The sequence below is a fragment of the Barbatula barbatula genome (genome assembly GCF_947034865.1).
Source record: "Barbatula barbatula genome assembly, chromosome: 4".
Taxonomy (NCBI): Eukaryota; Metazoa; Chordata; class Actinopteri; order Cypriniformes; family Nemacheilidae; genus Barbatula; species Barbatula barbatula.
This window is the reverse complement of record NC_136768.1, coordinates 9,021,388-9,032,347: the sequence shown is the minus strand read 5'-3', so window position 1 is coordinate 9,032,347 and position 10,960 is coordinate 9,021,388.

Below are 10,960 nucleotides of genomic sequence, written 5' to 3'. Positions count from 1 at the left end.
TCAAAAAACCCTGGAACGGCTCAGAAGCTTTTAATCTTTTTTTGGCGCAGTCTGCAAACACATGCAGTGCTTCATGCATGTATTTCAAATCTCTTTTCCCCGTTTGTAATTATTTTCTCAAACAAAAACTTGGTCGTTGTAACGTGTACAAAAAGATATTGGATCATCGTTTAAATTAAAGCGATAGTTCACCCAAAAATGAAAATCTGTCATGAGTTACTCAACCTCTAGTTGTTTCAAACCTGTATAAATACATGAAAATATTTTGACGAACGCTTTTAACCAAACAGTTCTTGGACCCCACTACCATGATGTTGAAAAATGACAATGGTAGTCAAAAGTGCCCCAGACCTGTTATTCAAAATGTATTTTGTGTTCAACAGAACAAACTAATAAAGTAAAATGTCCTATGGTAGTCAGTGGGGTTCAATAACTGTTTGGTATTAAGCCTGCTTAAATATCTGTGTTAACGACATTTGAAGAGATTTGAAACCACTCGATGGTGAGTAAATGATGACACAAATTTTATAACTATTGCTTTAAGTTTAGCGTTTTTGTGCCTTTGCTTTCCTGTTAGCTACATGTGATGTCCCTTACATGAATAACAAGCCTGTCTGCTTTGTTTTAGCTAAATTGTATCATTTAGTATTTTCAACACTAAAAAATTCTGATCGACAGCTTTGTGCAATATATCTTTATCCCGCAAGTATGTTAAGCGTTGTTCTGTTTACTTGTGGCATTTATATTTAAGTAACAGGGCTTGGCCAACTATGCCGGTCTGGGTATATCCAAACTTTGTCAGTTCCACGAGAGGGCGCTATATCATTTAAACTGCACAAACAGTCGTTCGCTTCAGCTAGGACACGGACCACGCTCTTAAAAACCCTCGATCAATGTTATGTAACTGCTCAATCAAAGGGGTTAATAGATGTCATAGACAGGTAGGATCTGTCAAGATACACTTTACATATTTTATGGTGCGAAAAATGTCTTTATGCTCTTGTTACAGTAACAGAGCATCACTGATATAAAGTGCATTGTATTACTGTGAACCATAATGAATGATGTCATAACCTCTCTATGCAGGAGGTCAGACAAAAAATAGAAAGGGTTTGGTGAGGGATTAGAAGGAAAAAGGAGGAAGTGGACAGTGGAACAGAGTGGACGCAGGATAGATTTTACTGGACATTGCTTCTGTTGAGAAATATGGAAGCAATTACCATATCTGTCTGCCAGAGACCATGGCCGGAACAATTTTGGGTAGGAAGCAAAAAGGCAACAGTCTAAAATTGACGGATACAAAGAAGCCTCGAATGACACTGGTCTTCCGCAATGAAGCAGTTCTTTCACATTCGGTCACATCCTGTTGTACACTCCTGGAAGCACAATATGTGGTAACTGCATCAAACAGACATCTGTTAAATCCATACCGATAACATACAGACATACTTTTCTCAGGGAGTCAACACAGAGTCAAATCCCAGACATGGTGACATATGTGGTTTTTAATTTAGTTAATTTAGAACACTAAGCAGGAACTTACATAAAATAAATGCTAGTTTGAGCTTTCATACATGAATATTAAGGAACGTGTTTCTGCTATCGAAGGATCTTCTAAAATGGTTGTCATTCAGTTATTTCTCAAGTCGAATACCGCAATCAAATGTCTCGAAGTACATAAAGCAATACAGCGTTTGCGGTTTCTCTGGTGAAAAAGTGAATGGAAAAAAAATGTCTGAACCTTTTGCGTAACGTGAAGAATACTCTGTCATTATCCTCAAACCAAAATTATAACCTTGGAGATGTGGAGCCTGGAGAAACATTCTAAAACTTAACTGAAAGTTGACACTTGGTAAACATGTACAGACAATGACAGAAAATATCAATGACAGGCTCAAAAGCCTTGTAAAATACAGCCGGAGGGAGAAAAGACGAACACAGCTATGCATTCCAGCATATATTACACAAGTGAAGAACGCAGAATAGTCCTTTGTTAAGGTTTATTGCACCATGTTAAGGATAAAAGACTCTGTGTTTGGGAATATGATGAGTTTAAAGCGTGACCAGTGAAGGAACAAGGCAGAGTTAACCAACACAAGCCTTTAATTTCAACCCAAATAAGGATCAAACCTGACGATGCTGCTTTTAAAGGCCCATTAAGCAAAGAAATAAAAGCTTTTCCTAATAAAAGTAGGTTATTAATGTCAGATTGACTCAGGCAGTCTTCAGTCTACATGATAGCTTTTCCAGGATGCTCGTCCAGGCGCATCGGGTCGACGTGGACAGATCCGACAGTGGAAGACAGTCAGCGATTTCTCCTAGGTGAAAGCATTTATGCTGATGTTGTATAAGGCTTTCTTCCCACTCGCTGTCTTCAACTTTGACCCATAGGTCAGACATCTGTGAAGTAAGAGCTGTGGGAAACGGTTTCAGAGAGTCAAGTCTCCACCTCTTACCCCAGAATGATGAAAATGATGTCATTCAAGAACAGAAAACCAGATAACATCATTTCGTCCTTAAGGTGCACCCGTTCTGTCCAAAATGAACAAGTTGGTCTTTGCATGGAGCATCTCAAGAGACCTCTGGATGGAATGATTTCAAGAGCTGGGATGTGTAAGAAAACCATATACAGTTCAGATGTTCAGAGATGATGGATTGTAAATCTGTTAAAGTTGTTGAGGAGTCTGAACCATACTTGAATCAGCCCTGACAAACAAAAGACAGCTTTGGGAGATGTCTGTGATAGACATCTGTGTCTGTCAGATCAATTAAGAGAAAGTGTCTAGAGTATGTTAAAAGTGGGTCTGAATGCATACAAAATCTGGCATTCGAGATCTGTAGCAAACTTCTCAGACACAAAAGATGTAACACAAACATTTTATTAATCTTGCAAATGCAAGACAAATATGCAAATGTGTCACATTAATACGTTAACTCCTTGTTCAGATATCCTTTCCGCTCATTCATATGTAGCCAGTGATCATAAGAACAGATCTTGGCTAACATTTAATCTTCCTCCTCTCCTGTCGAGCCACCTGCAGACACTGAACACTAGGAAACCAGGGAAACCGTCCAATTCTTGCTGCCGTGTTTCGCATTATTCCCACACTCTATTCATCACTCACTCTCTCTCTCTCTCTCTCTCTCTCTCTCTCTCTCCAGGTTTTTCTGTCAAGCTTACTTTGATACGCTCAATGCCACATGGTTAAAATGAGCAAAATTCCAAATCGATTTTTGTGTGCTTGACTGAGATTTCACAGCTTTTCTGACTTCAAAAAATATTTTCAATCTTAACGGAGTGGATAACAGGCGCAAAATCTGTATTCCGATACCCATTTGTCATTTAAACTGTGGAAACGGAAAACCGGTTATCTATGCATCTAATACATGTATCAGTAAAACACAAACCATCACCGCAATGGCTCTAATGACTTGCTTTTTGCTAATTTAATCCCGGTAACAGGGAAAGCTCACAGAAATGTCAGATAACATGTAAGTAATGTTTTGAAATGCCTAGTATTAGCAAGTAGATTTCTTTGCCACTTTCAAAACAAAAAAATTGCCAAGACAGACAGAATAACTGTTCTGTTTAAATCTAGATTAAAAACACATATTTTCAGCCAAGCATTCGCTTAATGCAAAATATACTAAATAAACCACCGGGAGACTGCATTTATTAGATATTATTTAATGAATAATCTTGCTTGTTCTATAAACACCATGCACTCTGCTATGTTTGACCCTTTTTGTGTTTTTCAGTTTTTCTTATTTTCTCCTGTAAAGCTGCTTTGGAACAATGAACATTTTGAAAAGCGCTATATAAATAAAATTGAATTGATTTGAACTGTTGATAATATGATGCTGTAAATACTGTTTAAAGAGACACCTCAAAACATTTTTGAAAAAAGAGTGTAAAAGTGGACTGATGATGTATTTGAGACAGGTCTAGATGACCCAAGACCTAAGAAAATATTTGAGATAATGTGCATGCTCAAAAAATGAGTTTTGTAAGCGAACATCTGAGAAAATTATTATAAGGGAGTCTTTACATGCTAGGTTGCAACATAAGAAGCATTGGATGGAAAATAAGCCAGAGATGAGACTAGAGGAGAGGGAGAGAGGGAGATGAGGTTCGGACGAGAAGAGGTCTTGTAGTAACTGGCACCCAGCCAAGAGAAGAGGGAGTCAAAAGAGGAAGTCACAACGGGAGGAGATTGATTTAAGGACGACAAAGCTGTTTATCACTGGTTTCACTAAGATAACAAAACTGTTTTGAGCTCAAGCAAGGACACGGTCCAGAGGTCAGTGCTGTTGGTCATGGCATATGTTTTGACTAGGTTTTGCAAGCGCCGTAGTTTTAGAGGTATGTTATAAGCTGCCAATGTTGAAAAAAAACACACAATCAGCAACCGATAATGAACTGAATATTTTCTCCATTTGAGGCAATGAGAATTTTTAGTGGTGACTAATTTATATACAACTTTATATTACATATACGAGGCTGCATCTTCTTAAAAGTACTTTATTGCATTTGGCATGCAGACAGTTTTATCCAACACGATGTACAGGTTAGGGGAATTAAACCCAAAACCTTTGTGGTGCTAATGCAATGCGATGCTCCACCAACTGCTACAGAATCATTTGTGTCCTAGCAATTTTAAAAATACATTTCTTTTGTAACCACCTGACCTCTGACCTTTGTCTAGCTGAATTACTGTCCACAGAGGTTGTCCAGACATTTTCTTCTTTAGCAGATATAGGCCTTTTTTACATCTGGAACATATCCCTCACAGCCTCTAATGCAATAACTTCTTCTTGAATGCAATAATGAATTCAAAAAATGGGCTGACTGTGGTCTCACAAATGCTTCTCGTCACACTAAACATGGTAAAGGTCATTGACTCTACCTTATCATTCTACTCAACAATTAACAGTATTATCAAGTACTGCATGGTCAACCATGATAACTGTAAATGTAATTTTCAATCATCTTAGTAAACTGATTTGTTGTGATAAACTTGGACTGGAAAACTGTTTACTATGCAGCTAAACCCATTATGTGAATAGAAGTCACATGCAACAGTATAAGATGCAATGGTCCATTTTCTGAAGTTCAACACAGTGTAGAACACAAATTCCATGATTACAGAAGAAAAGGTTGAAGGACACCAAATTCGGATCTCTACACGCTGACCAATATGGTAACCATTCTGGAACAAAGCCAAATCTGATCAGAGCGGAACTTTACACATTGATTTTCTTAAATATTAAGTATATATTTCACACTCAGTTTTGAATGTGGTGCATAAAGTGAGTAAAACTATTAGCTTTTTTTCCGTCAAATGGCAAGGGTTGCTTTTTAATAGATGTTTACAACTGCTTATGGTTAAATTCAGTCGACATAACGGTGCCAATATGTCAAATTTAAATGGAAAAACCACAGAGCTTTCAAAAGATTGAGCAGAAGTAACAGTAAAACTAGTTTTATAGATTTGCTATGGAGAGATCTGTAGTTGAAAACTTGAAGAATTATGGCAAGCAAAGAGACCACAAGCACAAAATCCATTTCCCCCAAATATTCAGTTTTTTATAGCCACTATGATTCCCTTTTTTCTCATCTTTTTATATACACAATTGTAAAGAATTATTAAAAATAAAGAAATGCTTTGTTTCTTAATCCATCTCTCTCTGTCTTTTCTTCTTCTTTTGGAAAGTCTAAGGACCTGATAGACATATTCAGTCTGACAACCTGAAATGTGTCCAAATATTTTTCGGGCCGCTTCAGCTTCAGTCTGACAACCTGAAAAGTGTCCAAATGTTTTTCGGGCTGCTTCAGCTAAATAAACGGACTAGCCTACAAGCTCTTCCCTGAACCTTCCCAAACCTTTGATCTTCATGCCGTCAGCTACTCTGCACAAAATCTCACATGTTTCAGTTTTGCTCAGTTAGTGGAATACTTGCATCACTCCAGGGACACGGTGACAGGGTCTTTAATCATAACCTCACTCAGCACACCTCTTTTTTCTCTCTTATCTTCCGGGCATACTTGTTCTGGGCTTTGTGGGAGATTTATAGATGGGTGTAGCTAAACAATGAAATCTGAAGGTACTAAGGTTTTGACAAAAAGCATGGGATGATGGCCCTGGGAGAGAGAGCTACCCATGCAAGTGCTTAACCAGAACCCCAGTTCATTTTTGAGGATTTCCCTGACTTTCTTTCTTCTGCAGAGCACAAAAGATGATATTTTAAAGAATGTTAGTAACAAACGAACAATGGACCCCATTGATTTCCATTGTATGGACATTTCGAAAAATATCTTATTTTGTGTTGCACATAACAAACCACATGAGGGTGAATACAAGATGACAGAACTTTTATTTATAGATTATAAACATTTCCTGCTTGTTACTGGCCCTAGTTTGCAGGTCAAAAATCAAAGTGTATCTGTTCAGGTCTGCAGAGTTGCTTTATTGACTGTGCAATGGGTCATTCACGCAATTATATTTTAATAAAGACGGAAAAGTACAACACTGACGCAACATCAGAGCTATAACATTGAACAGGATAGAACATACTCAGAGACATGCGGCACCAAAGCTGCTCTACAGATGTGTGTGAGCAACCCCCTGCCTCTTCCCTTGCATACACACATCATGCCGCAGGTATGCATCATTTCAGGAAGAAAAGCATAGCAGGGAAACATTAATAAAATGAGTATATTCCGTCCCTCTATCTACAAACAAAAGCCAGGTCTCCCTTCATCCAAAAGAGGACACCAAAAATGAGTATAGTAAAGCAGGAAACTAATCAGTGTTTGTATTTTCAAGCATGTGAACAATTCTTCGAGTCCATACTGTAGGTCCACGGCACAGGCCCCCAAAACCCAGAATTCCCAGCTCTAACTGTAAGCAGCTGATGTCTGTAGAAACATTGCTTGCCAACATTCTTAAACAGCCCTTCAGATCCCCTCTTTTAGCAATGACTTCTAGGTGAACCTATGAGAGCTTGCCAGGGCTCTTAAGCTCTTAGCAAATTGTGCCTTCATTTCTCTTTTCTCATCTGTGCCCCCCACACCAGGCGAGTGGAGGGAAACAGGCAGGCCCTACCACGTGTGATACATTTGAGATCATATTGGGTGATGATTCTTCGCTATTTTCCAGCAGAACTACAGTATATTATTCAAATTCCTACTAGAGATAAAAAACACAGGCAGTAAGATAAATCAGAATGAAGGAGTTTATTTAAAGGGGAAGTGTATGATATTCTGAACTCTGGTTTCAGGTTAACATGCAAAGAAACTGCACATAATCAGTTCTTTCCGAAAAGTGTAAACACTGTGGCAATGAGGTGCTATAAAAACATTGCTCTGTTTGTTTGAGCAGTCTAACAACTCAACTTCTGACTCACCCAGTGGGATTTGGGGAGGTACAGTACTACCTGTCTGTCAGAATGAAAGCATCATTTTAGAAAAACAAGTTGTGTGCAGAATTGATCTGTGATGCTGATCCCCGGCAACCCTTGCAGAAAATATAAGTATACATTTTTCTTTTACCTTTATTTTATTAAGTATACTTAAGTCAGAGTATACTGTATTTTGAAGTGTACTTTATGTACAGTAGTGAGAATACTAATATCAATGTACCAGTATATCCAGCACTTAATTTAACCGGCCCCCTTAGTGACATGTGAACATTAGTTTGACTAACTTTGAGTACACTACTAGTTTACAAAACATTTCTACTGCAGTTTACTACAAGTAAATGTATAGGTTTCCTGAAAGTTTACTAGTTCAATTCTCAGCACGTTTTTCAGTTTATGAAAGTATGCTTTGAGGCGTACTCTCAGTAAACTACTAGTTTTGGAGGTTTTATAATGCAAGTACACTTACTTTTACATAAGTAAGTTAGAAGTATATTCCTATTATCACTGTTTACAAAGATCAGAGAGAAAGAGACTGTTATTTCCTTACATTTGTACATTTTATTTACAGATTCTTCGCGTTATTGTTCACATAATAATTTGAAATGATTTTACGGTATATTTCTGGAACCTCATTTGCATGTATTGATGCAGCAGAAATAGCAAGATCCAATCCTCTGTGTGGCAGACCTTTAAAAAACTGATAAAAGAATACTTTGTTATTCAACAAAGTATTATTTTGTCCGTCTGCCTAGAATGAGAATAAAGTGACTTGCTGGTAAACCTCTGTCATCCGGACATTTAAGGCTGGAGGTGACCACACATCTGTGAAAACAAAGTGTGTGTACTGCAGAATATGCAGTTACATAAATCATCCTCTGAAAATAAATCAAACAATTATTCCTAAAGCATTACACTGTTTATATCCAGCAGGGTGATGTCACACATATTGTACAAAAGGAATCAGGTTGTTATTTTAAATGAGTCCAATTTCTTTGCTTTTCTTTGACTGTAATGTCTCTTCAGAATAGACTGACGTGTTTCAATGTGAAACTGTCTGGATAAAAACAAAAAAGGAAAGGTAGTGTGTTGGGTTGTTAACTCCCCCACACACACACATCCTTGTATATACACTGTACATTCACACGCTTCCATTTCCACCCTTGGCTGTCCTCCCTATATAAAAAATAAAGCATGTACGGGGTTTATCGCACTAATACTGGCAACATAAAGGGAGATGAGTTTTTCCCATGCTGGAATGTGCAGAAATCTTCCTGGTGCTGGAGGATTCCTTACAGAAAACTACAGGATGAAGTTTTAAGGTTCACCAGGCTGGTTTAGTGCTGGTCTAGTAGCACTATTACATTGCTGATCAACAAAGTGTGAAGCTGATTGACACGCATTGTCTTTCTGAACAAAGTAGTCTTGATGGTGAAGAAGCCTGGTGAGATCACCAGATCAGAACGTACACTACATGACACACTGAAACCAATTGGCACTAAATTGAAAGTTTTTCACTAATCTGAGACCCACGCTGTGGTTTCTCTTGAATTCATTTAGGTTCTGAGAGAAGCTAAATCTGGTTCAGCTTTGAAGAACGTCAACACGGCTCTGGTTGGAATCTATGACAAATAAAGGTTCCATGCTGGGTGCTACAGCTGTCTTGTTGTGGTCTCATGGGTCTTGTTTTAAAAGGCTGTAATGAGGAACAGATTGGTCCAACAATTAGCACATGTTGGCATGACACAGGTCCCTGGCTTCCTTTAGCCACAAACTGCGGCTAGGAATGAGGTCTTTTTCCGGATTTGCGTAACGGGAATGGCACAACATTTCTTGATCTTGATACGGATTGCAAGCATTATCAGTAACCAGATGTACCAGCATGCTACTCAACCAACTTTAGAAGTATTATCACATAAAAGAGTGCAAATATCCGGAAGTTTTGCTGACCCTTTTTGTTGACGCTGTTGTCCATTGATATTTTCCATCCTTAAGAAACTGACAAGCTGAAACAAGTTTGGCAGAATTATTAGTCATGAAACACTAATCCATGCAGACATGTAGGCACGTGTTCTGAAGACTACATATTGTCGCTTTTCCCTGAGGTTAAATGCATGCTTTTTTCTGGATGATTAAACACGCAAAGATACAGTGTAGTTCTGGGTGTTCCCAAACCATTCCAGGAACCACCTAGACAAGTTTAATCTTTCTAAAGACCATCAACATCATAGAATGTAAATACATTATGTATGACCTGATAAGTATGAAGTGTAATTCAATTAAAGAGAGAGTTTACCCCAAAATTTAAAGAAAACATTTGAGAAATATGTCTCTGGGTATGTCAATGGGGTTAAATGTTGTTTGGTTACCAAGATACTTAAAATTATCTTCTTGTGTGAAATAATTTGTATTTACATCTACATCTTTTTCAAGCATACAGTTGCAGTGATTAACAGCTTACTAAAGGGCAAGATTATTAGTGAATATCAATTCACAAACATCACAACTAGCTTTTGGATAATTTTAGTTAATATGGAATATAACAAGTAAACTGTCTTTTTAAAAAAACTTTAATGGACCTTTTTTGTAGCTTGATAGACTCAGTCCCCATTCACTTTCATTATATGGACAAGAGTGAACTTTCTTTAAAAACTTATTTTAATTTGACCTTGCAGTATTAAAAGGCTTCAACGTAAGAAAAAATATTTTCTTACTATGATTTCCAACTCAACAAACTATGAGAATATGAGACAAGTTGAGCTTGGTGATACATTCACACAGACACACTCACAGCTGCCAATAAAAAAGTGCCATTTTATAAGTTGCTAAGATATGATCTCTAACAGCTGCACAAACACTGTTATATATTGTAACATACAAATCAATGGAAAGCTTAAATTGAGCATTGATCTAATAAATCATATCTTCCTGCTCTCTATATACTGTACATATATAATTTGGCATCAAAGCTACAGTCTCAAGAACCTCAATGGAAATTATTTTGCAATGGTAAGGTTGAATAATGTAAGATGAAAACAAGTTGGCTCCATTTTTGCTGAGTTATGGAAACAGGCGTAGATGATCTGATCTTATTGGATTGCTATAGCTTCAAGCAAACTGGCACTATGGTTACTCTGCATAGTATCAAGACAAAAACTTCATCACTCTTTCTCTTTCAAACACACACAGGGACACACTGAAAAAACATATCCCACAATCCTCTCTGTCTAGGTCATGCCCACAGCTGTATCACTTCAATCAACGGGTGATCAGTACTTCAGTTTACATTGCTTTTAGTTCACATAAAATTGTTTTGTCTGAGCAAGAAGATAAAATGTCTTACTGTAATTCCCATGAAAGATTCATACAGTTTGCCTGGGAAAAGAAAATGTATGGATTACTTACTTCACATGTTCCAACCATAAATTAAGAAAGACTATGTACAATAAGAAATATAAAAGATCTATAATACATCAACTGATATTTATTATGGACAAAACCGAGACAATTTATGACCTGAAATCAAACAAACAAATCTTTT